Here is a 27164-nt window from a genome sequence, read left to right as displayed (position 1 = left end):
TCTGCTACAGACTGCCTTATTATTTTTAACTGCCGAGCTAATAATTTCTTTTACCTAGATGCTGAGAAGTGGATTTACTGGGTCAAGAGGTATAAACTATTTTTAAGCCTCTCAATACCTGTTGCCAAATAATTTTCCAGAAAGCTAGTTCCAATTTGTTCTCCTGCTAGCAGTGCATGACAGTGCTCATCTCCGTATACCCTTCACTGTCAGAGTGAGAAATGAAAGCTTTGCCAATTTGATAGGTAAAACGTACCATTTCTTCAAAAAATTTTTTCTTTTTTAAAGCTCTATATAATTTGTTTTTTCCTTTAAAATTAATATTGTGGATAATTTGGAAAACATTGAAAAATATGGAGAAGAGAATAAGAAAAATTATATGTTAATTTTTTATTGAAGTATAGTTTACAATGTGTTAGTTTCAGGTTTACAGTGTAGTGATTCAGTTATTCTTTTCATATTCTTTTTCATTATAGGCTATTACAGGGTACTGAATATAGTTCCCTGTGCTGTACAGTAAGACCTTGCTGTTTATCTGTTTAATATATAGTGGTTAGTATCTGCAAACCCTGAACTCCCACTTTAGCCCCCTACCCACTCCTTTCCCTCCTGGTAACCGTAAGTTTGTTTTCCATGTCTGTGAGTCTGTTTTTGCTTTGTAAATAAGTTCATTTATGCCTTTTTTTAAGATTCCACATATAATTGATATCATATGGTATTTTTCTTTTTCTTTCTGACTTACTTTACTTAGTATGACAATCTCCAGGTCCATCCATGTTGCTGCAAATGCATTATTTTATTCTTTTTTATGGCTGAGTAGTATTCAATTATATATACACATACACTACACACAACTTCTTTATCCAGTCATCTGTCAATGGGCATTTAGGTTGCTTCCATGTCTTGGCTATTGTAAATAGTGCTTCTATGAATATTGGGGTGCATGTAACTTTTCAAATTAGTTTCCTCCAGATGTATGCCCAGGAGTGGGATTGCTGGATCAGAGGGTAAGTCTATTTTCAGTTTTTTAAGGAATAACCATACTGTTTTCCATAATGGCTGCACCAATTTACATTCCCACCAACACTGCAGGAGACATGTATATTACTTTTGAAAATATAGAGCATTTTCATACAGTTTTCGTTGAGTCCTCTAAACAACTTCATGAAGTACAGCTGTTAGTGTTGCTCCCACTTTGCAGTTATTCCCACTGCAGATCAGAGAGGTTAAGTGAGTGGCCTACATCACACAGCTAGTGAGATGTTGTGCTGGGCACTAAACCAAGCCTTTCAACAATCATGCTTTCGCCACTCTACTAGCTGCCCCTGGAGAGGCTGCAGATGAGAGTAGACGTGCACCTAATACATTCCTGGTCACTAAGAACCGGGAATGCTTTGTCAGGTCCTGGGAGACTTAGTCGGGGTCTGGAAGCAGTGGAAAGAAAACCTAGGACCAGAAGTCTGGAGCCCTGTCTCCTAGTCCCAGCTTGCCCATGGATTTGATGTGTGACATGGAAGTCATGCCTCCTTTCTAAATCTCAGTTTCACAGTTTTATAAATAAGGCTTTACATGGGATGGTCTCACAGGTGGTGACTCTAGGAGACAAAGCCTGGGTTCTAAAGAGGTTGGCGGAAAAGACGGGCGCAGATGCTGCAGAGTCTTCGATGTTCAGCTCAGCCTGATCCATGTCTACTATGGACCTCGAGCAGCAGGGTCTCCATTCTGCCTGCGGCTGGGAGAGGCTGCTTCCTGGACCACGTACAAGGAACCCAGGTACTGGGAATGGCAGAACAAACTTCCCCTCTGTGTCGTGACCCTTAGTAGAGGTCGGCGAGGGTCACCCTCAGGTGGTGCAGAGGCCCTGGCAGCCCTGCCAATTGGTGTACCCCTCTGGGATCCTCTCAGTTTTGCTTCCAAAATGAGTGTTTGGAAGGACATGGGCTAGATCACAAGAGGTTGGCCCTGGTGGGCGCATAAGCTTCCTCTGTATTCATAAAAATCTTCTGATTTCTAGCAGAAGACCCAGGCTGGGGAGATGGAGCTTGGGCCCTCCAAACATGCCTGTTTGGAAGATCCTTGGAATCTGTTGGAGGGAGTCGCTTACACTTTCCAGATCACTTGGGCAACAAATCTGTTGTTACCCCCACTTGTGGTTTTTCTCTCTGCTTCCTCCAAATACATGGATTAGATTCTCTGGCCTCCTTTAGAGTCCTGGTTTCTTGATCCCAGGTGCTGGCAGGCTCTGGCCCTGGCCCTGCATCCTCTTCACGCCCTGGACAAGCTCCCTCCTCTCGGTCTGGACATCTCTTCCCTCTCTCCCACTAGACTCTCAGCTTAGGACAGATCCACCAGGTTAGAGAAAGAAACAAGCTCAGGACAGCACGCTGAGGACACCTCCTTTCACTCCTGCCTTATAGTTCACACCAGGTCTTGACAATCTGCATTTCATTTTAGCTTTCTCCTTGTGGCTGTAACTTTAATTACAGAGGAACAAGTTTGTGATCTATATCCTCAGAAGACAGTCTTGGCAATGAAATGAGCACTTAGGACGGTCTGAGATATTACATCTGGGGTTTTGGTTAGTCCTGGCTGTATACAGAGACAAAGCATGGCAGCTATTAGGGGCTGGTGTATATTTAAGATGTATAAGGCTAGGGATCCAGGAATTCCCACATACTAGCACTTGAAATTCCTAAGGGAACCTGTATGCATAAGATAGTACTCTGCAAACACTCATTCATCAGACAAATATTTACTGAACACTGTTACACGTCGAGCACTGTGTTGGCATGCAGTAGTGAAGAACAGACAAAAACTCTTGCTCTTATAGAGCTTAGGTCATGGAGGGAGCAGAGATAGCACACAAGAGGGTGGGAGGCAGCTAGGGGACCAGGCAGGAGGGTGAGGGGCACAGTCTGTATAACCCCAGAGGCAGACTGTCTGCATTTCACAATCACGTGATAACCAGACTGACTGGCTCTGCGGTACTGTCATCTGGAAAGATGGCTGTTGTTTTCACATCTAAGTATTTTTAATCATAGCACCCAGCACGGAAGATGTCCTCTCTGCCAGGCACTGTGCATGATCACTCCCATTTTACAGATGAAGAAACTGAGGCCCAGCAAGGTTAAATTATATGTCCAATGTCACAGAGCTAGAATGTCCATCTGACTCTAAAGATGTGCTCTGAAACACTGCCTGGTACTGCCTCTACCCGTCTCTGAATGGGAACACTTGGCCCTGGAAGGGTGCCACTAGGCCCACGCAGGAAAATGGAGGCAAAACCAAGTAAAGAGGATGGCATGGAATTGGTTTACCTGTCATTTGGAGTTTTATTTAACTTACTCTTTTCTGCACCAAGGCTACCAAGTAAAGACTATTTATAAAACAGAATTCTCTTCCAGAAGCAGCTGGTGACAGGGACTGGTTGCTAGGCGTTGCTAGGACAGCTTAGCTGGGAGAGTGTCAGTGAAGTAATTAAGCAGGTATTTAAGTGACCTCAGCAGACTTTCCCCAGAATAGGCAGTGCCCTACACGAAGGGAGGTGACTAGATTCCTTCTTTCCTCCTAAAGACAAAGCAGACAGGAAGCCTCTTGAAGACGTGTAGAAATGTGCTGTGGTCTGGGTGGTGAGCTCTTCTTCATTTCCCCCAGAATAGCTGGGGCTGGCCAGGGTGAGGCAAGGTGTCCAAGGGTGGATGTGGGCAGATACTAGCAAGGGCAAGGCACGACGGAGGCCTGGGAATGGGCTGCGAGTCTGGGCAGGAGCCAGAAGCCAGGATCAGAGCTGACAGAAACCAGGAAAGAATGGGCAAAATAGTAGGGGAAAAACCCCAAACGAGCCACCCGTATCAGGTATGAGGAATCACCAGAATTTACGAGATGGAAGGAAGTAACTGACAGGGCTAGGAAGGGGTTCTAAGCTGTGATATCAACCCTCCTACTCCTGGTCTTAATAGCAACATTTTTTGAGCAAAGTGTCAGGCCCTGGATTAAGAGGTTATGTAGATTTCATGTAATCCTATTGGAGATTGGCAGTATTATGCTCCCATGTGACAGAGGAGGAACCCAAGTATTACTTATTTTTACAAGGTCAATCAGGTAAGCAACAGTGGATTCTGGAGTCAAACTCATTCCTGTCTAGCTCTGAAACAGAGAACTTTAACCATTCTGCTAATTTGTAGTCACACTGCTGATGGGGATTGCCACGCCCAGCTTGCTTTGAAAGCACTGAGGGACCTCTGACACTGCCTGTCCTGCATTGGCTCAGGACCTGGCATGGGCCAGGGTCTGCAGGTGTCAGCAGCAGTGTGGCCAGGTGCTCTGGTATCTGGGGGAAGACCAGTGTACAAGGAGCGAGGCAGGGGGCCAAGCGCATGCGTATGTGTACAGCTGATGAGCACAGTGAGCTCCATGAGAGGTAAGACAGTACCTGGAGGATGCACTGAGGAAGGAGGGCATGAGTAATGGGTGGCCTGAGGCACGTTCTTGACATTTTCCTTCAATTTTCCTGTTTCCTTCTCCAGCAAGCTGTGTAGTTCCAGGGATCTGGCTAGCTTCTTGAAGGCCTGAGCACACTTCTGATCCCCTCACCCTCACTTTGTAGTGGCTCTGGAGTCCTGCTGGGGAGGCTGCAGTCATTTTGGTCTTTGAATATTTGGAAGAAAAATTTTTTTCCTGTAAATATGTGATGAGAGTCAAGAGAAGCCACGGAGTGTATTAGTTCACTATTGCTTCATGGCAGATTACCCCCAAAATTTAGCAGCTTGAAGCAACAAACATTTATCGTATCACACAATTTCTGAGAGTCAGGCGATTGGGAATGGCTTTGCTTGGTGGTTCTGGCTCAGGGTCTCTCCCGACGTTACACTCACGATGTCAGCTAGGGCTGTGGTCTCATCTGAAGGCTCGTCTGGGGCTGGGGATCCACTTTCAGGATAGTTTACTCACATGGCTGTTGGCAAGAGGCCTCAGTTTCCCTCTGTAGGGCTGCATGAGTCTTATATAGCATTGCTTCTTGTAATGGCAACAGGGCTTCCCCAGAGTGAGTGATTGGAGAGGGAGACAGTGAGAGTGGAATGCACTTTTTGATCTAGTCAGAGAAGTGACACACCATCTATTTGTTCAAAATGAGTCACCATGTCTAAGGGGAGGAGAATTAATCTACACTTCTTGAGTGGAGAAGTATCCAAAAAAAAAAAAAAAAAACCTGGCACATATTTTGGAAACTACCACACCAAGCAAACAAATACCAACAAACACCTGGGTGAAAAAAATTACATGGCCAAGTGCAGAGATGGGGAGTGGGCCAAGATCCCCTGGAGATGGCTGCTGGTGCTAGGTAACACACTTGTGTTGCGTACACAGGGGAGAGAGTGCTTGTGTGCTAGTCTCTGATGACTGCTCCCATCCAGATGACAATGATTCATTCCATTTTCTCTTTGTCCAAAGAAAAATCTCATTCTATGCAAGCCAAGCTGTTTATGGATCTTTCTATCTATTCACCCATTCATAGGGGACCCAGGGCACGATAAGAGCTATTCAGACCGTGGAATGTTAATTAGATGGAAAAATGTACACATCAGCTATCTCCATTTCAACTGAGAAATCTGGCCGAGGTACATAATTTGCTTCAATGTCATCTGTGTCAGGGTTTTGAAAGGGTGGCAATATATCACTGTGTTAGACAAAAGGCGTGGGATAAAAGGAGAAGGAACTATTCATGGCAACATTGGTTTCAGGATATTAATAAGTGCACATATTTGCTTCTCTATGGAAGCATTAGATCTCCCTTCTTATTTCTTGGTTGTCATGCCCTAAGTTATTTGCTTTTCACTGCTGATGCGAAAGTAGAATATAAGCGCATCTTTTGGCTCTGAAGTGCAGCTTTTACAACGGGCAAGTGTTGTAATCCCCCTCCGTCTTGGCTGTGGCTCTGGGAGTCTATAATGAAGAGGAGTGACTGATAGTCAAGTGTGATATTAAATAGGCAGCAGAGGGAGAGCGCCTAACTGTCTTTACTTTGAACCTACCACTCTCCCTTCCTTCTTTCCTCTCTTCCTCTGTGGTCGAGGAGCTGACTCTGTTGCCTGGTGACCCTTCTTTGCACGAGGAGTCATTGGTCCTGCCTCCATGCACCTTAATCCTAAGGCAGTTGAAGCCACACCTTGGCCAATAGCTTGGACACTCCTCCCATGGAAGATGACATCGCCAAGAAAATCACAGCTGCTTCCCAAGTAGAGGAGGTGATGCAGGCTCCCTGTGGAGGGGACGGGAGAGCTTTCCAAAATTTCCGGTGGCTTACAGCGAGCAGAAGATGCTCAGGGAGGGCATACTTCATATGACCCAATTGTAGGTTCCTCTCTACTCACTAGAGAGGGTGTAGAACTTCAATGACATTCCTTTTCTAAGTCACAAATATTCTGCAAAATGGAGAACAGACACATTTCCTCATTCCACTCTGTTCTCTCATGCCCCCCCCCCCCCACTAATAGGAGAAATATGAGTTTATCTTGTGGACAAGAATTAGTTTGGAAGGAAGCTAACCCTTGGGTTGTGAGATGTCTCATTTTAGACATACCAGAGGAGCATCCACAGCAGCTCAGAGGAGCCTGTTTCTTCTACTTCTTGGCATCACAGGTCCAGAACCTACCATCTGCCTCCCAGGGAAGTGGGTGGCCCCTGCATCAACTTGACGAAAGAGGGAGCCAGGAACCCATGTTACTTCCATCTAATTTCCAAAGCCAGGTCATCAGAGGTAATGGTTGTAAAATTGCTTTCACCCAGTGGGATCTTGATCAATATTTGTTGAATAAATGAGTGAATAAATTCTAAGGTGGTGCAAAAGTGCAGCAATATGATTACAGTTATTTATTTCATCATCAAAGCATGAAAGGGCTGGAGTTCTTTCAGACATCACCCTTCTGTTCTCTTCAGTTTCCATTCCAAAGCCAGGGAAAACTGTAATTTTTTAAGTTTTAATTTTTGTCAGGATTACAATGCACACCGTTTAAAGACTCAACTAGTTCTACAAGGTTTGTTAAGGCAAAAGTCAGCCTCCAGGCACCTCTCCATTTCCCCCTCCACAGAGGCAACCACGTTCATCTTCTCTAGATGTCTTCTGGTCCTTATCACCTTATCTCCAACAATATACTTGTATTGCTGTTTCTTAGTTTTGGGGAGTGGGTTTGTTTTAGGCATCAGTGATTGACTTCCCATTATAAAAAAATGCGGATTTAGCCCACTTTCTTTCTATTGTCCCACCAAACACATACACCCTTCCATCTTCCTGTCCTCTCAAACTCTCCAAAGGTTGTCCACTATTCCTTTCATTCACACCAGATATTCCATCAACTTGTCTCCTTTAAGGAGTTTTCATGGCTTCCAAACAGCTGGTGCAGGTTGCCTTCCCTGACTGGTGCTCAGCTGACATCCTAAGATCTCTCTTCACCCCTCTGGCCTCGCTCCTGCACTGGGTCTCCCGTTTCTGGCATTCCATTCTTCCTCTTTTTGGGTTTATGCTCTAATTTGGGAAAACCACATTGTCAGTAGCTTCCTGAGAAATGGGATGTGGGACACACATTTTTTGAGACCTTGCCCAACAGAACATTCTTTTCCCTCAGTGTTTTGAAGGCATGATTCTACTGCCTTCTAGCTACTGGAGTTATTTCTCAGAAGTCTGAAATCTCTAACTCCCAATTCTGCGTATGCAATCTAGTTCTTTATTTTTCCCCCTGGAAACTTGTAGCCTCTTCTCTTTGTTCCCTGCATTTTGAAATACGGCATTGATATGAGTTGGTTCGGGTACTTTTATCCATGTCTCCGGGCACTCAGTGGCCCTTTCCATCTGGAAATGCAGACTACAGAGCTGGAAAAGTGTTGCATTGGTGTCAGATTTCTGATGTTCTGTTTCTGGTATTCCTATTACTCAGATGTTGGGACCCACTGAACTGGTTCTTTAATGATCTCAGCTTATTTTCTTCTTTTTCCATCTTTCCGGGAGATTTCCTCAGCTCTTCAACCCTCTTTTGAGTTTCTCATTTCTGCTCTCATGTTTCTAGTTCCCTGGAGCTCTCCCTTGTTCTCTGAATGCCCCACACTCGTTTTATAGCACCCTGTTCTTGCTTTATGGATGTAAAGTATTTTTTTTTAAATGTCTCTGAGGATATTTGGATTATTTTTTAATATTGTCTGTTTCCTTCAGGTTGCTCCCCTGTCCCTCTTGTTTCTTTTGGCCTCTATCCTTCACGCTGGAGACTTTCCTGAGGTTCCTGGCAATCCCCTGATATCAGCTCACGTTTAGGACTAAGGGGACTAAAAACCTGGTAGCTGGTGCCTGTCAACTGGGAGCTCTTCTGTAGGGTAGCCCAGCTGTGCCATTGGTTGAGGGGGAACCTCAGCATCTGTTTTTACAAGTCCTTCCTCTTGAACCAGCCAGATTCTTCTTATAGGCTCTTTCACTCCCCTGCCTGGAAGGCAAAGGCCTGGTTGCTGATGCTCTGGGAGTCCAGCGTGGCAAGAAACGTGGAAGCCTGAACGTTCTGGACGTTGTGTTCACTTCGTTCACTGTGGTGTCAGGGTCTTCAGATGGTTCTGCTGCCCTTCACCCTCTGTTTTGTCCCCTCCAGAAAATAAGCGCTAGTCTCCTCTAGACTGGGCAAGGCAGTCGCCTGGGGCTTTTTTTTTTTTTTTTAACCTTTTAAAACTTTATTGACTTATCACTGGATTAAAGCATGGGATATTTATTTTAATAGTATTATACATAATATTTTTACATAGGAAACTTTACATAGCATTTCATATCATATAATTCTGCTTATTCTTTAAAAATATATACATCCATTGGGTAAGGAATGCGTTCCATTAAATTACCACTGTTAGATGCATGTAATCATCATGTATAGATTAAACAAAAGTAGCTTTTAACTAACTTTTAGGTATTTTAAGGAGGTAAAACATATATTTTGCACACAAAGAAATATTTGATGCAAATATGCATATAAAATTAAAAAAAATTAGAACACTGAGAAAAACTACGCTTTGAAGAAGTGTCTTTTTATGAGAACAAAGCAAGCCATCTAGGGTTCTAACTGTTTCTTAAATAATTCTCAACCAATATAACTTGTTTTACTTCCTTCTCCCATATCCCAGAGGCCTCAATTCTGTGTCTTTTACTATTGTGCTAATTCTCAGGTTTCTCCGCTGCCAATTTACGATTTAGCTTCCTCAGCTCTGCCAAGTCAGGGAGCACTCATTTAATTGCTTTCCATCCCTCTACATCTTGCTGTTGTGGTCCCTTGTCTATTTTTCCTGTCCTCGTGGTTCTTGCTTCTCACAAGGCCTCTGGTCCTGGGCTGCCTTCCCTCTGTTCACTGACCCTGCTCTCCAGGGTCACAGCAGTGAGGTCTGGGCCAGGCCAGAGCACATGGGCTCCTCTGCACAGGGAATCGCTCCCAGTCACAGCAGGACTGTCCATAGAAGTGATCAAGAGCTAGTTTGGGTGCAAAAGCCAGGAAAAAAAAAAAAACCCAGCGATTAAACAGAGGAAGAAGAGAAGAAGACATCTGCCAGGGGAGGCCATCTCGGAGGAGGTGGTGTTTAAACTGGGTGGTAAGCAGTTCATTTATGCTTTAGGTCAAGTGAATTCAAATTCACACATTCTTTATATGAACAGGCATTGGGTCAGAGTAGGAAGTTATTGCATTATAGGGGTTAAATAGAGGGTTCCAGACAACATCTGGATTTGAATCCTGGATCCTCAATTACTGACTGTAATTTGCTTGGACTCTATAATCTTCACCTTCCCAATGTATAAAATGGAGTTAATAATTGTACCTTCCTAGGTACAAGGACCTACACTATAGCACAGGGAACTAGATTCAATTTCTTGTAATAACATATAAAGGAAAACAATCTGAAAAGAAAACATATATATGTGTGTATATGTATAACTGAATTGCTTTGCTGTACACCTGAAACTAACATTGTAAATCAACTACACTTCAACAAAAAATAAAATTAAAAAAAATAATAGTGCCTTCCTTAGGAGCTGTTGGGAGGGTTAATTAAATGCAAGTGTGCATATAAAGTAATCAGAGAATCGCTGCATAGTATTTATAGACAGTGGCTCAGTACACACACAGTGCCAGAAGTCCTGGATTTGAGTCCTGGCTCTGCTACTTAGAACTGGTGTGAACTTGGGTAAGTGCCTTATGTTTTCTGTGCCTCAGTTTACTCATCTGCACACGGGGGATAATGTCTTGTGTGGATAAAATGATGTAATATGTATAAAGAATTTAACACAGTGCAGTGCCTGGGACACAGATAACAGTCCTACTTGTTAAAAGGAGTATAAAATATTAGGCGCACAACCCTTGAACCAGACTGCTGGGGCCAATCCCACGTCTGCCAGTCACAGCCTGGTGGCCTTCGTTAAATTCTTTAACCTTTCTTTGCCATAGTTTCCTTAACTGTAGAGTAGATACAATAACAGCTCCCATTGTGTCGGCTTGTTTTCAAAATGAGTGAATATACACGTAAAACAGTTAGTTCCTGTAAGTGTTGGTTTATGGCTATTATACTGATTCAGCTGTTTTCCACTCATTAGCTTTTTCCCTGGGACATTCCATTCATGGAAGGTTCTGTCCCCAGTGTGTCTTACAGGTTACATAGCCAGGATGTCCTGGAGTCATGTATTGAACTTGGGCCTGCCTGGCTTCAAAGTCTGAGCACCTTACCTTGTCACAGGCCACTCCACCCACTTGTGGGAAAAGCAAGGAGGAAGAGTGACTTCTGTGGCCGTCTTGGAGGGGGTGTGGGTCAGCAGGTGTTGTTGCTCACACTCTACTCTTCCTGTACCACATTAGGAGGAGGCCTCAGAGGCACCTGCTTCTGCTAGAGGTCGGGGCTGCTGGGCCCTCCAGAGGTGATGGGGAGGGAAGCCAACTCTTCCATGGCTGTCACCTGGTGGGCCCCGGCCATGACAGGTGTGTAGCTTGGCGCCCAGACTGATGCCACTGAGGACGGGAGGCTGCAGTCACCTCTCAGTGGCCTCATCATTGGATATTTCTATACTGATAAATTACAGCCGTTTCTCTCGTCACCAGTGTAAAACAATTCTGAAGCAGTGATTTTCCGGAGGGGCTGTGGTTGTAATCCAGTTAAGACTGCGGAAATGCCCGATGTTGGGACGGGAAGCCTGGCTGATTGGAGCCGTGTTTCTGCACTGCTGGCCCCTGGGTATTCAGCCCTGGTGTTGTATGCAGAGATAAGCCTCCTGTCATAGTATTATCACTGTTAATTCTGCAGAAGTGTCCTGTTGAGATGGGCTTGGAGCCGTGCAATTTGTTATTTGGTTTCAACCTCTACTATTTTTTAATTTGACCGAAGGATATTGTAAGATGTTAAACAACGTGGAAGTTCCGTCTTCCTTAGTTTGCAAAATGCTTAACATTCAAAGTGAAGAATAATCTTGGAAATGTGCTCTCAGGCCTCTAGCCTCTTATCTGAGCCCTGAGGTTCAGATCTGGGTAAGAAAGCCCCAGGGTGTCAAATATCTCTACCTCCCCAGATCTAATTCCCATGGAAGAAATACTGGAAGATAGGCTGAAACTATCCTTGTCCTAGGGCTTCTGGGGGATCCCAGAAGCGGCAGAGAGAGTATCACGTGTCATTGAACCTCTCTGAGCTGAGCATCCGTTTCCTCATCTGTAAAATGGCATTATTGCAAGGATTTATGAATTAATGCACGCACAGCACTTAGAAGAGTGCTTGGTACATAGTATGGGCTACATGTAAGTGTTAGCTACAGAGGACACATTTCAGACCTCTCAGAGTTTGAGCTCCTTTTGGCCTAAGAAATATCATGGAGATGAAGATGCAAACCTTTCCCAAGGCCCAAATCTCAGTCTTTTATGTTTTCCTGGCAAGATCTCCCTTCAGTCTCGTCCTGGCAGCCCCTGCCTTCCCCAGCCTAGCTCTGCTGCTTGCTGGGAGGACCTTTTGTCTGCAGGGTCACCCGCCCAGCCACGGAGCTGGTTCTCACTCCGCTCCTCCTCTGTTTAATCAACACAAGACGAAGCACCCATGCCAGGTGCTGGCCTCACAGGGGCAAAGGAACGAGGCCCCTGTCCTCAGGAGCTCACAACCTGCTGGGGGAGATGGTCTGGGCGCAGATCACAGCCACACATTTTGATAACTGAGGTGGATGTAGGGCTAGGGAGCTAAGGGAGAGCCAAGAAGTCACCCTGAGGTGGCAAGGGCCAGCTGTCCACCAGGTGGCAAGGGGACAGATCCCATCAGGGACTGACCTTGTGACTCATTCTCACATTGGGATGAGTGGAGTGAGCTGTACCACTTTGGGCCAGGGATTTGAAGAAGCAGGTGTGCCTCTTACAGCTGCTCTTACCGCTGCCATCAGCTGGGTGCAGAAGTCTCTGAGACCCCAGGGGTCATAGAGCCAAAAGACTTGCCCCTAATTTCCACATGAGGGAAAGTGGCCCACTGACCAGGGACACCTACATTAGCCTATCCTGGAATGAGAAACAAACTTTGATTGGGTTAAGTCACTTAAATTTAGGAATTTATTTGTTATCTAGGATTATCCTAATGGACACAGATGTCTAATCCAACTGGTGACTTCAGGGAAGGATTCCAGGAGGAAGTGGTTCTGGGTCCTCGGTGCTAGCTGGGTTTAGTTGTGGGGTCAGTGTGTGGCAGTGCTGAGATGAGGGGTGGGTTGGGGGAAGTGCGGGAAGCTGGGAGGATATTTTAGGCAGGGAGAACAGAACAAATGAAGCATGGAGTGTGTGTGTGTGTGGTCGTGTGTATGTGGTGTGTGGATGACAACAGGCAATTCAGTGTTGGTGGACTATCACCCATGGGGCTGAGGGCAGTAAATGAAGCTGCAGGAATTTCTTGAGGACCTTGTGTGCTAAAGAGTTTCAATGACTCCTGTAGACAATGGAATGGCTTAAGTGGGCTATAGGACCAGATTTTTGATCTATAAAGATCATTCTCCTGGAGATGTGATGAGTAGATTGGGGAACAAGAGACCAGACACAGGGATACCAGATAGCAGTTTGGACGGGTGCTGGTTAAGAGGAGAAGAGGTGGTGGCGTGCCTGGGCTGGTGGTGGGAGAGACAGAAAGACTTGGAGATTGCTTTGGCTGGTGGTGGGGGAGAAGGAAGCACTAGAGATGAATCCTGGGCTTGCAAAGCCATCCATAATTTTTAACTCATACTACAAGCGGATAGGAAGAGGAAACTGGGATTAAATTTTCTGTGATAGGCAAGCCTGCATTTTTCTTTTTAAGTTAACCCTCTATAGCACTTACTAGGGGCCACACACTTTACTAAGTCCTCAATATATATTAACTCTTTCATCTTAATGATAACTCCCTGGAGGGGGTGGTGGTCAATGATTAGACCCATTTTACAGATGAGGAAACTGAGGCACAATCCGTTAAGAGACTTGCCTAAGCATCAAGATTTGGACCCTGGAAGTCTAGCCCCCAGCCCATGCTCTTAGCCACTGTGCTGTTTCTTGTCTTGTATGTAGTTCAGTGTCCCCGCCCCACCCGGTAGAGTCCTTCTCTGAACTCAAGGGCCCATGTAGAACTTCTTGGATGCTGAAGCCATCCTGGATGGAACCTGACTATTCAGGTACCCCAGTCAGGACATTGAGATATGGATTTCCGGCTCTCCCACTCCAGGCTCTGTCCTCTAGTCAGGCTCTGCCCCCAACTCCAGACTTGCTCTTCCTTAGCTTCCTTTATCACTCTCCTTAGCCCTTCCTGCTGCTGAGACCCAGCATGAGCTGCAGACCTAGCATAAGCTGCCCATCTATTATGACACTTTTGGGACCCCCATAGCCCTGAAACAGCAGGACAACTTCCCAGGCCACAGAGCCAGTCACCAGTTATATTTGGATTCAAACTCAAGTTTATCTGGCTCCAAAACCACATCCTTTGACTATTCTCTGCAGATTCCCCTGTTACCTCCAGAGGTCTACACTCCATCCTCAGGACTCCAAGATCAAGCCCAGAGAAGCCCCTCACTCCTCCTGGGCCATGCAGAGTAAGACCAGGCACCCCATGGCTGCACTCCAGTCCAGACACCATCCTTGGGGACACCTCCGTTCTCCTGGCGCCAAATAGAAAGGAAGAAAGCCCAGACTGGCTGTCCAGGTGAGCCCAGCTGGCTGAGCTGTAGCGCATTGACTTTGGCTAATTTGTTATTAATTCCTTAGGAGCACAGAACAATCCTAATAAGATGCAAAAATCAATGGCTGAGGAAAAGACAAAGCAACCTTCTGAGCAGAATGTGACTGGCTTTTAAAAGCCCTTGACAAACTAGCTGGTGTGCAGCCTGTAAAGTGAAGAATAAATGACTTTCTTACATTGATTCACATATTTTTTTTTCCCAAGCTGGAAAGAGGAGAGAGGGAATGGGCTATGCTGAAGAGCCCGGTTGGCCTCGCAATGCCAAGATAATTATTGTTCAGCTATAAGCCTGTGATGTTTTACCTTCCAGAGGCACAGAGAGCAATTGGGAACTGAAATGGTATTCCAAGTGATGGAGGGCCCAATAAAGGTCAATTAGCAGTAATGGCATTGGCTGGGAAAGAAGCATCAACAACTCAGACCACAGTCAGTGCCTTCCTTCACATCTCCTTTGTGCCCAGCAACGGGGAGATATGCTGAGCTAGAGGGAGAGTGAGCCCTGCTGAGGGATGGGACCAAGCAGAAGAGGCCATGGGCACATGTGTGAGGGCCACACTGCCAGCCTGGGTCTAGGCTGCCAAGTTCAGTGCCAGGGCACACGGCAGCCATTCCTGAGACAGCGCCATGGCCCCCATTTGGCAGAACAGGCTGGGCAGGCATCCTGCCTTGATGTTCCCACCGAGGGTCCAGGAAAATCAAGAGGGGTTGCCAGGGGATGGGAGCCCTGGGGCCTTGGAGCAAGTTTATCTAATGGAGAGAACTTACAGCGCCTACCAGGCCCTTTGTGACCTGCCTGGCCGCCCCCTCACCTCTCTGTGTGGTGATTCCCTTTCTCACTCTGACACACACACTGGCCTCCCCGCTGTTTCTCCAGCATGGCGGGGACCCTCTGCTCAGAGCCTTTGCTCTGTTTCCTTTGTCCCGATTTGCTCCTCATACAGATACTTCTATGGCTTGAAACTTTACCTCCCTCAAGTCTTCACCAAATACACCTCCTCAATACAGCCTACTCCAATCGTTCTTGGGGGAGGTGGGTATATACCTAGGAGTAGAATTGCTAGATTACACAGAAAATCTATGTTTAATTTTTTGAGGAACGGTCAAACTGTTCTCCACAGTGACTGCACTATTTTACATTCCCACCAGCAACGCGTGAGGCTGCTAACATCTCCACATCCTCCCAACACTTACTTTCTATTTTATCGAGAGCAGCCATCCTAGTGGGTATAAAGTGGTGTCTCTGTGACGCTCCGATTTGCGTCTCCCTAATAACTAACGACGCTGAGCATCTTTTCATGCTTACTGACCATAGGTCTGTCTTCTTTGGAGAAATGTCTATTCAGACTGCAGCCTCCTAGTCCTCTGGGTGCAGGGTTGGGGATAGTAGGAGTGTCCCATTGTCTTCACCTTGCCTGGGGCGGCTGGGCCTGCACAGACACTGGCCAAGGAGCTGGGATCTGAGTTGATATCTTCAGGACCGAAGCAGGATGAGGATACTGGGTGCCTTGATGTCTTTGGGATGAGCTAAGCTTGGCTCACGGGGGAGAGGTGAGGCTCTGATGTCATAGTCCTTGTACAAAAGCAATACCTCCACGGCTGGAATTGGAATGGGGGTAGGGGTAGTGATGGGGATGAGGTCAGAGAGGAGGCAGGTTAGTGATAAGTAAGGGCAGTTTTGTCCACACTGCTATCATGGGCTGGCAGGGAATGGCATGCACTTGGTTGGGCCGTCTGCATCCCTGGGAGGGGGCAGAGTGTCCACTTACTCTGTCGTCCTGCAGGCAGGCCAAGTCCCAGGCTGCCTACCCTCTGCACTCCACCTGTGTTTCCTGGGACCTGGGCCAATCCATAGCTCCGTTCTCACACCTTCACCTCACAATCCACACTGGGTGCTGACGCCTAGCAGTGGGCGGGGCTTGTGTGTGCACACTTAAGTGTGTGTGGTTCTCTAGAGTGGGAGGGCTTGGGATGCGAGACACAAAATGGGGTTTCTGGTGCACAATGTTCCACTTTGATTTGATGGGGATTTGGTGTTTGTTTCTGTGCCCAGGCCCTGAATCCTGTTTCTTCACGGCCCAGTGGAAAGAGCACTGGACTAGGAGTCAAGACAAGAGATCTTGTTTTGGGTCTGCCTCTCACTGAGTGAGAAGGGGATTCAAAGGGAGAGGAGAGGCTCACGTATTTGAGCAGAAAGAGGCTCGCTCTCTTTCCTCTGGCTGGGAAGGGACAGGGGACCTGCTTCCTGAGTCTGTCCCTGATGAGAATCAAGAGGCCACTGTGCACCTCACCTGTGCCCACAGAGGTACCAACAGACACCCTTTATTTAGGAATTTGCAAGCTTAGCTAAGCTTACAAACAGCTTAGCTAAGAAGAGAGTCACTGCATTTCATCTACTCAGTTATCCTCATCATAATTGTACTCACATCAACCACACACAATATGAGGCTCCACTTCAGAGAGGGCTGTGTGCTGCCACCCCTGGCTCCAGGGTGACATTGACCTCTTTAGACACGAGCGACTCAAGCACCATCCAGTTCCCTGCAGCCTGCCTTGTCCTGACTCTGCAGATTCCGCCAGCCCATTTCTGTTTCCTATGCCAGCTCACCACCTGCATGGATCCACACTGATCTTTTCCTGGTTTCAGAGCAGACGCCTCCCTCACCCAAAGCTCTCGGGCATTCTTGCTTTGGGGGATCAAACTTTAGCCTTCAAATGACCAAGTTTTCATTACTGTGTTTCTGGGTTTTTTAGCTATTCCTGGTCCTATGTGCTACTGCAGAGATGCTGTAACGAGGAAAGAGTGGAGGTTTCCTTCCTCCTGGGTCATGGGATAACGGCTGCTATAAAGTGCCAGCCCGGTGCTTGCCTGGGTCCCCAGAGCCGAGCCCAGTGGACCAGGCACCAGCATTGACTGTGGCCGATGCAGACCCCACTCCATCTTCCTGTTTTGCCAGGGTGACCCTACTGCCCCAGGGCCTGGGTAGGCCGAGTCAGCTGGGAGAGCTGGACAGGAAGGTATTCCAATTTGTCTCCCTCCTCTTAGATATACCGACCACCAAGACCCAGAGACCCACCAAGAGTGGGTGTTAGGCAGAGTCCTCTGACATTAATCTGGATTGGCCATTTTATTAGTTCACTTCCCATTGTGTCACTTTCCTTTATGTCATTCCATTTTCTTTTACGGGCTTGGTTGTTTTCGCAACCGACCTCCTGCCTGGCTCTCTGCAGTTACTCTTCATCACAGCTGCAGTCCCAGGGAGGTCCCTGACCCAGAGGTGTCTGGCAGAAGGGGGAGAGTATGTCAGGGGCTGGGGAAGCTGGTGGAAACCTTCTTTGTCTGCTTAATATTTTATTAGAGTCCATGTAGCAATGTATATAAAGCAGGTCCCATAGTGGGAAAATGCGGAATAAATTACTGCCTGCAGTTTCCTGTTTGGTACTGATTTTGTACACTGGAGACTCAAAATGGGAATGGCCTGGTATTAGTATGCCGGCATCAGGATTGAAGGTCCCACCGAATGCTCATGAATTCTACAATGTCAGAGCCACGTGGAGCCTTGAGTCTGGCCAGTTGAACCCCACAAAACATGGAAGAGCCTCAGAGACCCAGAAAGGCCTGAGGCCACATGGAAAAAAGGACACAATCTGGGTGATGATATTAGTTCAGCTTCAGCATCCTGAGGCCTAGATTTTAATAGACGTGAAAGATTGTTCCAAGGCAGCCAGGCGGTTGCTACTCACTGAGAGTCCCCTTCAGAATAGAGGGCCTGCATCCCTCTATACGTGGTCCCTGAGTGTGTGTTTCCGGTTCAGCCTTGAAGCTCTTTGGAGTCTTTGATTCCTTTGGCAGCCAAAGGCAGCCTTGAGCTGCTGAGAGCTGTTATGGGAACAGAAAGTGCCCAGGGCCCGGACAAGCAGTTACCCAGTGGGACTCTCAGTTTAGTCCTCTGGGAACAGGGCTGGTGATCCCTGACCTGCCTCTGTCGTGTGGTGACGGATGGATGCACAAGAGCTGTGTAATGGGAAAGACCTCCTTGGCAACAACAAAGCCAGGACCTGAGAGGGTTTAAGGGGGAAAGGAGAGACTCCCATCTAAAACAGCCAACTCGCCTCGTGAAACCGTCTCTCCAAGTCTCGCTGTTCCCCGACAAGTCACCCCCGAACCCCAGCGCCAACACCCACGAGAGAGATACATCATGCTGCCTGACACTGTGTGTTCTCCTGTGTCTACACATTTTCTTTGTACTCTGGCCAGTGATTACATCGGATTCTTTTTTTTTTATACCCTATAGAGTTGTGTTCATCATCTCTGAGTGTGTAACAAATCACGCCGGAACTTAGTGACTTAAAACAACAATAACCTTTTTTTTCTCTCTCATGCTTTCTCTGGGACAGAAATTCTGAAGCAGCGTGGCTGGAAGGTTCTGGCTCAGGGTCTCTTAGGAGGCTGTGGGCGGATGTCAGCTGGGCAGCCCTCATCTGATAGCTTGCCTGGACCAGCAGGATCTACCCTCAAGCCAGCGCACTCACACAAGTTGGTGCTGGCTATCGGCAAGGCCTCGGTTCCTCTCCACAGCGTGTGTGAGTGGCCTCACACCATGGGGGCTGGCTTCCCTCAGAGCCCAAGATCTGAGCCCAAGGAAGATGCTGTTAGGCCCTTTATGACCTAGCCTCATCACCTCTGTATTGTGTTGGTCACACAGCCCTGATGCAGTGGGAGAGGGGACTGCATGAGGACAAGAATACCAGGAGGCAGGGGTCATTGGAGGTTGGCTACCGCAGTCTACCTTCTGCTCCTGGTGAGCCATACATTTCTCATACGAACATACACTCACCCCTTTCCAAGGTCTCCTAAGTCTAATTCTATCACAGCATCAACCTGAATGTCTGAATCTAGCTTGTCATCTAATCAGGTTCAGTTTCAGATGAGGCTCATTGGGTGAATTTCTCAAACACAGCTCCTCTGTACAGTTCCTCTTGGTCCAAACAAATTACCTCCACTCTACCCAATATACAATGGTGGGACAGGCGTAGGACAATCATTATAGGTCCTCTTGTTAAAAATAAAAACAAAACAAAGCAAAAAAAGAAGGGTGGGGAGTACACAGGAATTCTTAGCAATTCTGAAATTCTGCTGGGCACATGGGTAATTTCCCTGCTGCTTGGGAACGGTTCTCCACGGCTCTTGGCTCCACTTCTGGGTTCAGAGGCAGAAGCTCTCAGAGCCATCCTTTCTTTCATAGTTTGGATAGGGCCAAAGACCCATTTTCATTTTGTACTGTCTCTGCACCTCTTTGTCCAAATAGGCAGTGTTTCAGACAATGCAAATCATCTTAAATTCATTGTGAGTTTTCTATAAATCTTATTGGTGTTTGCTCCCTTAGAGAAAAGTCACAACCACAAACATCAATGACATAAGCCCTTTTCTAACCTGAGTTCCCTGTCAGGCTGTTAGGGCACACCACACTTAAGATCACCAGAAGCTCCACTGCTTACTGGTGAGGCTCTATAAGGGACTTTTTCTTTTCTCCTGTTTCATCACCACCTTACGTATTCCCAAGGTCTTAATACAGGGTTTTATGTTCAATCCCTCAGCTGCATCTTCAGACCACATCATCCAGACAGTACCCTAGATTTGATCTTTGCCAGGAGGTCATTTTAAAAATTTAGCATCACTTCCTGTCAGGAGAATCTAGAAATAAGACATCTTAATTTTCAAACCCAGCAAGTTCTGACTGCTTTGTGCTCAATGGTCCTTCCTTTGACATGTTTTCTCTCTTTTCACATTTGATTATAAGCCTCTGGAAGAGGCCAGGTGACATCTTTGACATTCTACCTTGAAATCTCCTTTCTTGATCATCCAATTCATTTGGTACATTTTCTGTTTTCCTTTTTACCGCAGAAGACAGTGTTGCTAAAATTTCCCTTTCTATATGTTATGAGCTGAAGGCTTCTGTCTGTCCAGATTTATATATGGAAGCTCTAAGCCCCAACGTGACCATGTTTGGAGATCAGGCTTATGCAGAGGTGACAAAGGTAATTTGAGGTCATAAGGGTGGGGCCCTAATCTGTAGACTGGTGCCCTTATAAGAAGAGGAAGAGACACCAGAGTGTCTTTCTCTGCCACGTGAGAAGGTGGACGCCTGCAAGCCAGGAGGAGAGCTCCCACCAGGAACTGCATTGGCTGGCCCCTTGATCTTGGACTCCCCAGCCTCCAGAACTGTGAGAAATAAACTTCTGTGGTTTAAGCTACTCAGTCTGTGGTGTTTTGTTACGGCAATACGGCAACCCGAGCGGACTAACTCACTATCTAACAAAGATCTCTGTTCCTCCATCTTCCAATCTGGTCTTCCTTAGTTTCCTTTAAGTCCTCATGGACAGCCTCCTTGAAGGCCATCAAATCCCACAGTTTCTTCAATACACTTCCAACTTCTACCCTCAAAGCCACTGTTCCATGTTTAATTTTTTTTGTTACAGCGTCATACACCTTTCAGACCCCAAAGTCTCCATTGCTTGTCTGTTGCTGCTCATACAGATCAGACACCCCAAAACTTACTGGCTACAGCAATGACAGTCACTTATTATCTCTTATAATTTCTGAGGGTCAGGAATCAAGAAGCAGCTTGGCTGAGTGGTCCTGGCTCAGGGTCTCTCATGACGTTGCCATCAGGTGGTGTCTGGGGTCATTTTAAAAGCTGACTGACTCCTGTGTCTGGGGCCTGGGCCAAGAAGACTTGAACAGCAAGGGGCTGGAAGAGTCAGCACTCCTGTGTCATTCTCTGTGTGCTCTCTCCACATGACGTCTCCAGCGTGGCACCTTCAGGGTAGCCAGACTTTTTACATGAAGGGCTTCCAAGGCACATGTTCCAAGAGAGAGCCAGGCAGAAGCCGTGTGCTTCTTATGACCCAATCTCAGAAGTCACTTTGCATCATGTCTGTGGCATTCTATGCATGAGAGTGTCACAAGCCCAGACCAGATTCAATGACAAGGGACACAGGACCCACCTCTCACACTGTAGCAGAAGCATGTGAGAGGGAGACATACTTACATACAGATACACTGGTGTGGTCATTTTTAGAAAACATAATCTGACATAAAGCACCCAGCACACCGTGGGTCTTTAGTGAATGTTTGTTGCTCATTTAGTTGGCTTACTGACTTTGTGGCATAATCATCATAATAATGGTAAAAGTAATAATGATAATAACAACTATAACAACCATTGACCAGTTTATAATCAAGTACTTATTACTCTGGGAAGGACCTCTTTTAAAATTTCCTTTTGGATTGAAGTGTACCTTTTATGCAACAAAGTTCACAAAGCTTAAGTGTACAGCTCAGTGAATTTTCCTATGTGTTTACAGACATGTTCCCAACCCAGAACAAGGTATGAACAATTTCCAACACACCACAAAGGCTGCCTTATATGCTTCACAGTCAATGCCCACCCTCCTCCCAGGTAAACGCTCTTCTGATTCCTATCACTGTAGATTAGTTTAGCTTGTTCTTGAACTTCGTATAAATGAATGTCTATTTTTGTTTAGCTTCTCTGCTATGCAAAGCACTTGATATGTGTTATCTCACTTAATTCTCACAAAAGTCTGATGAGTAAGAATTTACATGCCAGTGACAATACTTCAATACAAAAAAAAAAGATTAAAAAAAAAACTTACATGATGGTTAAATGCTGGAAAAGTGTGTTTTGTTTAGCTTGCACAATGTTTTAAAAAATATTTTGAGCTTGTCTACCTCTAGCATTAGAATTTGAATGCAATCCCTTGCTATTTTATTCTCAGAAGTCATTTATTTTCCTTGCCTGGTACCGTTAGGCACTGAGTTTGTAAACTCAAAGGGGAGAAGTAATATTGTCTCCAGCCCCTGAGAAAACAGAGGTTCACCAAGGGGTTAAAAACATGTGTTTAAAATCTCACATCCGCACACCTACAGTCAATTAATCTTTGACGAAGGAGGCGAGAATATACAATGGAGAAAAGACAGCCTTTTCAGCAAGTGGTATTGGGAAAGCTGGATAGCAGCATGTAAATCAATGATGTTAGAACACCCCCTCACACCACACACAAAAATAAACTCAAACTGTCGTAAAGACTTAAATATAAGACAGGACACCATAAAACTCCTAGAAGAGAATACAGGCAAAACATTCTCTGATATAAATTGTAGCAATGTTTTCTTAGGTCAATTTACTGAGGCAATAGAAATAAAAACAAAAATAAACAAATGGGACCTAATAAAACTTATAAGCTTTTGCACAGCAAAGGAAAGCATAAACAAAACAAAAAGACAACCTATAGAATGGGAGAAAGTATCTGCGAACGATGCAACCAACAAGGGATTAATTTCCAGAATATATAAATAGTTCATACAACTCAATAACAAAAAAACCCCAAAAAACAAATGGGTAGAAGACCTAAACAGACATTTCTCCAAAGAAGATATACAGATGGCCAATAAGCATATGAAAAAATGCTCAACATGGCTAATTATTAGAGAAATGCAAATCAAAACTATATGAGGTATAGAGGGGGAAGGTATGGCTCAGAGGTAGAGCACATGCTTAGCATGCACGAGGTCCTGGGTTCAATCCCTGATACCTCCATTAAAATAAAAAAAAAGTGTATAAATAAACCTAATTACCACCCCACCCCCACCAAACCCAAAACTATATGAGGTATCACTTCACACCAATCAGAATGGCCAATAATCAAAAAGTCTACAAATTGTAAGTGCTAGAGAGGGTGTGGAGAAAAGGGAACCCTCCTACACTGTTGGTGGGAATGTGAACTGGTATAGTCACTATGGAGAACAGTATGGAGGTTCCTTAAAAAACTAAAAATAAAGTTACCACATGATCCAGCAGTCCCACTCCTGAGAATATATCTGGAGAAAACACTAATTTGAAAAGATCCATGCACCCCAATGTTCATAGCAGCATTATTTACAATAGCCAAGACATGGAAGCAACCTAAATGTCCACCAACAGATGACTGGATAAAGAAGATGTGGCATATTTATACAATGGAATACTACTCAGCCATTTGCAGCAACATGAATGGACCTAGAGATTATCATATTAAGTGAAGTAAGTCAGACGGAGAAAGACAAATATCATATGATATAACTTATTTAAAATACAATTCAAATAAACTTATTTACAAAAAAGAAACAGACTGATAGACATAAAAAAAAAAAAAACTTATGGTTACCAAAGGGGCCAGGGGAGGGAGGGATAAATTAGAAGCTTGGGATTAGCAGATACTAACTACTATATATAAAATAGATAAACAATAAGGACCTACTGTATAGCACAGGGAACTATATTCAATATCTTGTAATAAACTACACTGGAAAAGAATACGAAAAAGAATATGTATATGTATAACTGAATCACTTTGCTGTACACCAGAAACTAACACAACATTGTATATTCACTATACTTCAATAATAGAAAAAAAATCTCACAGCAAGTTGATGGAGGTAATAACATTTGAACTTGGGCCTGTCTTCCTCCAGCACTCCCCTATAAAGATCAAAGAAGGCAAGTTTGTCTCTCAATTCTATTGTTTCCGACTCTGAAACGCCCTTGTCTACAGCCTCACGACCTCTGCCTTAGCCTGTGAGCAGCGCTAGCCATTGTGATCAGCCCTACCCCGACCCCAGCCAGCTCTGAGGCTCACCAAAATGATCCCCAAACTCCCATCCAGTCCCATCCAGTCCCGCCAATTGCAAACAAATCTGTTTCTTTCTTTTCACATCTTTGCTCACGCTGGTTCTTCCTGCCTAAAATACTGCCCCCCACCCACTCCCCCCACCACTTAAGTCATCCATCATTTAAGCCTCAGCAAATGATGGTATTTCCTCCTTGTTGTGTACATCTCTCCTGGCCAAGAGAATACTCCTCTTTCCAGTCAGTACACCAAGACTCATTCTTTAAAAGTTGCAACGCAGTGACCAAAAAGTTGGATCAGAGTGACCTGGAGTGACTTTTAGGAATGGCACCAAAGTATCAGTTCCTTAAAAGTTTTAAAAAGAAACCTAATTTCATTTGTTTGATCTCTGCTAAATGCATCACTAACGTTTTATTGATTCTTAAGAAAGAGCGATGAGAGGAGTCTGTGCTACCCCCACTGGGTGCCAAATGAACAAGCAGTCGGGAGTTTTATTACTTCCAGATATCCCACTTGCTTTCCGGATACCCTGTGGGGTTTCAATTCCATCTCAGCGACGCTTGCTGAGCAGCCCTAAGCTTGACCATACAGGTTGGGTGTCTGGGAGAAAGAAAAGGGAAGCTGCAGCCCTGGGCTGGGATGAGTCAGGGTCCCAGGTGAGGGTGTATGTGGGGACACTGGCAGGGTGCAGTGGCAGCTGACTGAGGGGTACCTGGGCATATTGCTAGAGTTCAGGGTTCTTGATCCTGGCCCTCTCTCTTCTCTTTGGGAGATCTGGGGCTAGTTATTAACTTCTTAGGGCTTCAGTTTTCCTATCTGAAAAATGTACATTCCAGGTCACTTGAAGAGCTTCTGGATCTGGGGCACATACAATCACCCTTGATGGGATTTTGCTTTTCCTCCGTGTTTTGAAAATTGGCTCAGAAGTTTGAGATGCAAAAATGCTGTTTTCTTCTAGCAGTGTCTAGACCTTCATGGAAGCTACCTTTTTTTTTTTGGATATTTACTGTGTGCTAGCCTTTTGTCAGGCAGGCCTGTCACATGCATTTTCTCCTTCATTTTCACTGCAGCCACCGCCATCTCCCCTGGACAGAAGAGGAGAGCAGAGCTCAGAGAGGTGAAGAGACTTGCTGGATGCCATATGCATTACTGAAATGTGATTGAGCAAATAATTGGTAAATATAAAGGATGTCTTTTCTGGTTTATTTCCCTGCTCAGCATCTCTATTTACTCCTTTGCCTTTTGATAACAAATCTAGCCTGTTTGGCTAAAGGCAAAGTCAGTCATATTACCCCACTCCACTGGCCCCAGGATTGGTCTAGAAAGGTGCATATGGTGTGGTCTGGGTGAACCAGAGCCCTTCCCTGGGATTTTCCAAACTGGAGCCTGAGAGAGAGCTCTCTTCTTTCTTGGATCATGGTTGTGGAAAGGACAGGGGCTGGAGGTGGCTATGATCTCTCTCACTTGGGGGAAAAGAGCAGAGGCGGGGAGAGTGAAGAGAGAGAAAGAGAGAAAGATGGTAACTGGGTCCCTGGTTCAGCTCCTGTGTTGGACCCTGTCATGTTCTGCCCACACTCTCCTTCAGGAATTATATTACTCAGCTTGATCTGTCATAACAAAATACCATAGACTGGGTGGCTTAAACAACAGAAATTAATTTTCTTACAGTTCTGGAGATGGGAAAGTCCAAGATCAAGGTGCCGACGTGGTCAGGTTCTGGGGAGGGCTCTCTTCTTGGCTTGCAGATGGACACATTCTCACTGTGTCTACACAAGGCAGAGAGAGAGGGAGAGAGAGGGAGAGGGAGGTGGGGGAGGGGGAGAGAGAGATCTGGTGTTTCTTCTTCATATTAGGACACCAGCCCTACTGGACTGGTGACCTTGTGACCTCATTTAACCTTAATTATCTGCTCACAGGCCCTACAAATAAAATCACACTGGGCATTAGGGCTTCAACATATGAATTCTGGGGGGTACACACTTCCAGTCCGTAACAGGCGGGAAGGACTGTTTACCTCCAGCTGCCTGGGAGTTGTTGGCAGAAAGGGCTGAGCTGCCCGTCTTCTGCAGGGACTGCCTCAGCTGAAGAGCTGCCTTGTGGGTTATTACCGCCGTGCTTCCTTGGCTCCACTCAGGACCACTGGTAAACAAAGGCTGGGCGTCCTCGCCCCAGCACCGGAGGATCATGCGGCTTCAGAACTCTCCCCGGGCCTGGGGCTTCTGTCACTGCGGCAGGTTCACACCTCGGGTTCTCCCTCCGGCCAGGCCTGCTTCCTTGCCTCCCACAGCTCTTCTGAACAGACGCCCTCCACGCTAATATCCATCTAAGCGTCCGCTTCCTGGGGAACCCAGCCCACCACTGCTCCTGGCGGCTCCTGAAACCGCTTACTTCCTTATCTCCTTCAATTCTGTGAGCTACTTCACAAATGTGCCCTTACTTTTTGCTTAAACTCTATAAAAACAACTTCAAATCAGTCATAAAAATTACCAAAACCCCCACTACCAGTGGCCTCAGCTGCCCGGATCCCTGCCGTGGGTGATTCCCGGGGCGCGGTGGGACCGCCGCAGGACCTGCTGCCTGCACGTGCAGAACCTCGCCGCCAGCCTGGGTCTGAGGATAGAGAATGGCTTCTGTCCCTCTTCCACCTTCCAAATCTCACGGGAATGTCTCTTATTGGTGGAATCAAAACTAGAACCCTGCCCGCACAGGAATCTGGGAAATGTAGTCTTTAGCTTTCCAGCTTCTGGTGATACAGGAAGAGCTCAGAGGGGCTGGGATAGTGCTCCGTACTAACAGTCAGCAACCAGCACAAAACGAACTTGGAAATCACAAAAAACTTGCAAACCAAAAAGCCCAGTGTGATGTGAAGGAGAACACATCTGTGAATTTCCTTTGACAACTAAAATGTACCATGCAAATATAAGGTGTTTTATAGCTGGAGAGGGTTCAGAATTGTGGGCGGGGCATTCCAAGGAAACAATTCAGTCTTTACTGAAAAAAAAAAAAAATCCAGGTAATTGGCACCAAATTATTTTTTTGCTTTAATTTTTTTAATAATTGTTTCCAAACTTTTATTTTAAGTGAATAAATGTATTTATGTGCATTTGTCAGAGAGTGCCTGTTTGTTGTGTGATGGGTCTATGTATGCACTTTTATGTTCTCTTTGTGTTTGTATGTGAATGTGCGAGTGAGGAAGCCTGTGTGTGTGTGTGCACGTGTGTGTGTTTCATGTTGGAATGTCTTTATATGTATGT

General features: G+C 45.8%; 1 long non-coding RNA gene across 1 annotated transcript; it reads left to right on the top strand.

The window, feature by feature from the left end:
• The first annotated feature begins 347 nt into the window (after window positions 1-347).
• On the top strand, window positions 348-20430 carry LOC141578968 (uncharacterized). Its single transcript, XR_012509859.1, has 3 exons — window positions 348-1773; window positions 13986-14187; window positions 18619-20430. It is a non-coding gene; the product is annotated as an uncharacterized LOC141578968 (long non-coding RNA).
• The last annotated feature ends 6734 nt before the right edge of the window (window positions 20431-27164 follow it).

Source organism: Camelus bactrianus, chromosome 10 (genome assembly GCF_048773025.1).
Source record: "Camelus bactrianus isolate YW-2024 breed Bactrian camel chromosome 10, ASM4877302v1, whole genome shotgun sequence".
Taxonomy (NCBI): domain Eukaryota; kingdom Metazoa; phylum Chordata; class Mammalia; order Artiodactyla; family Camelidae; genus Camelus; species Camelus bactrianus.
This window is presented reverse-complemented; position numbering and strand designations above follow the sequence as displayed.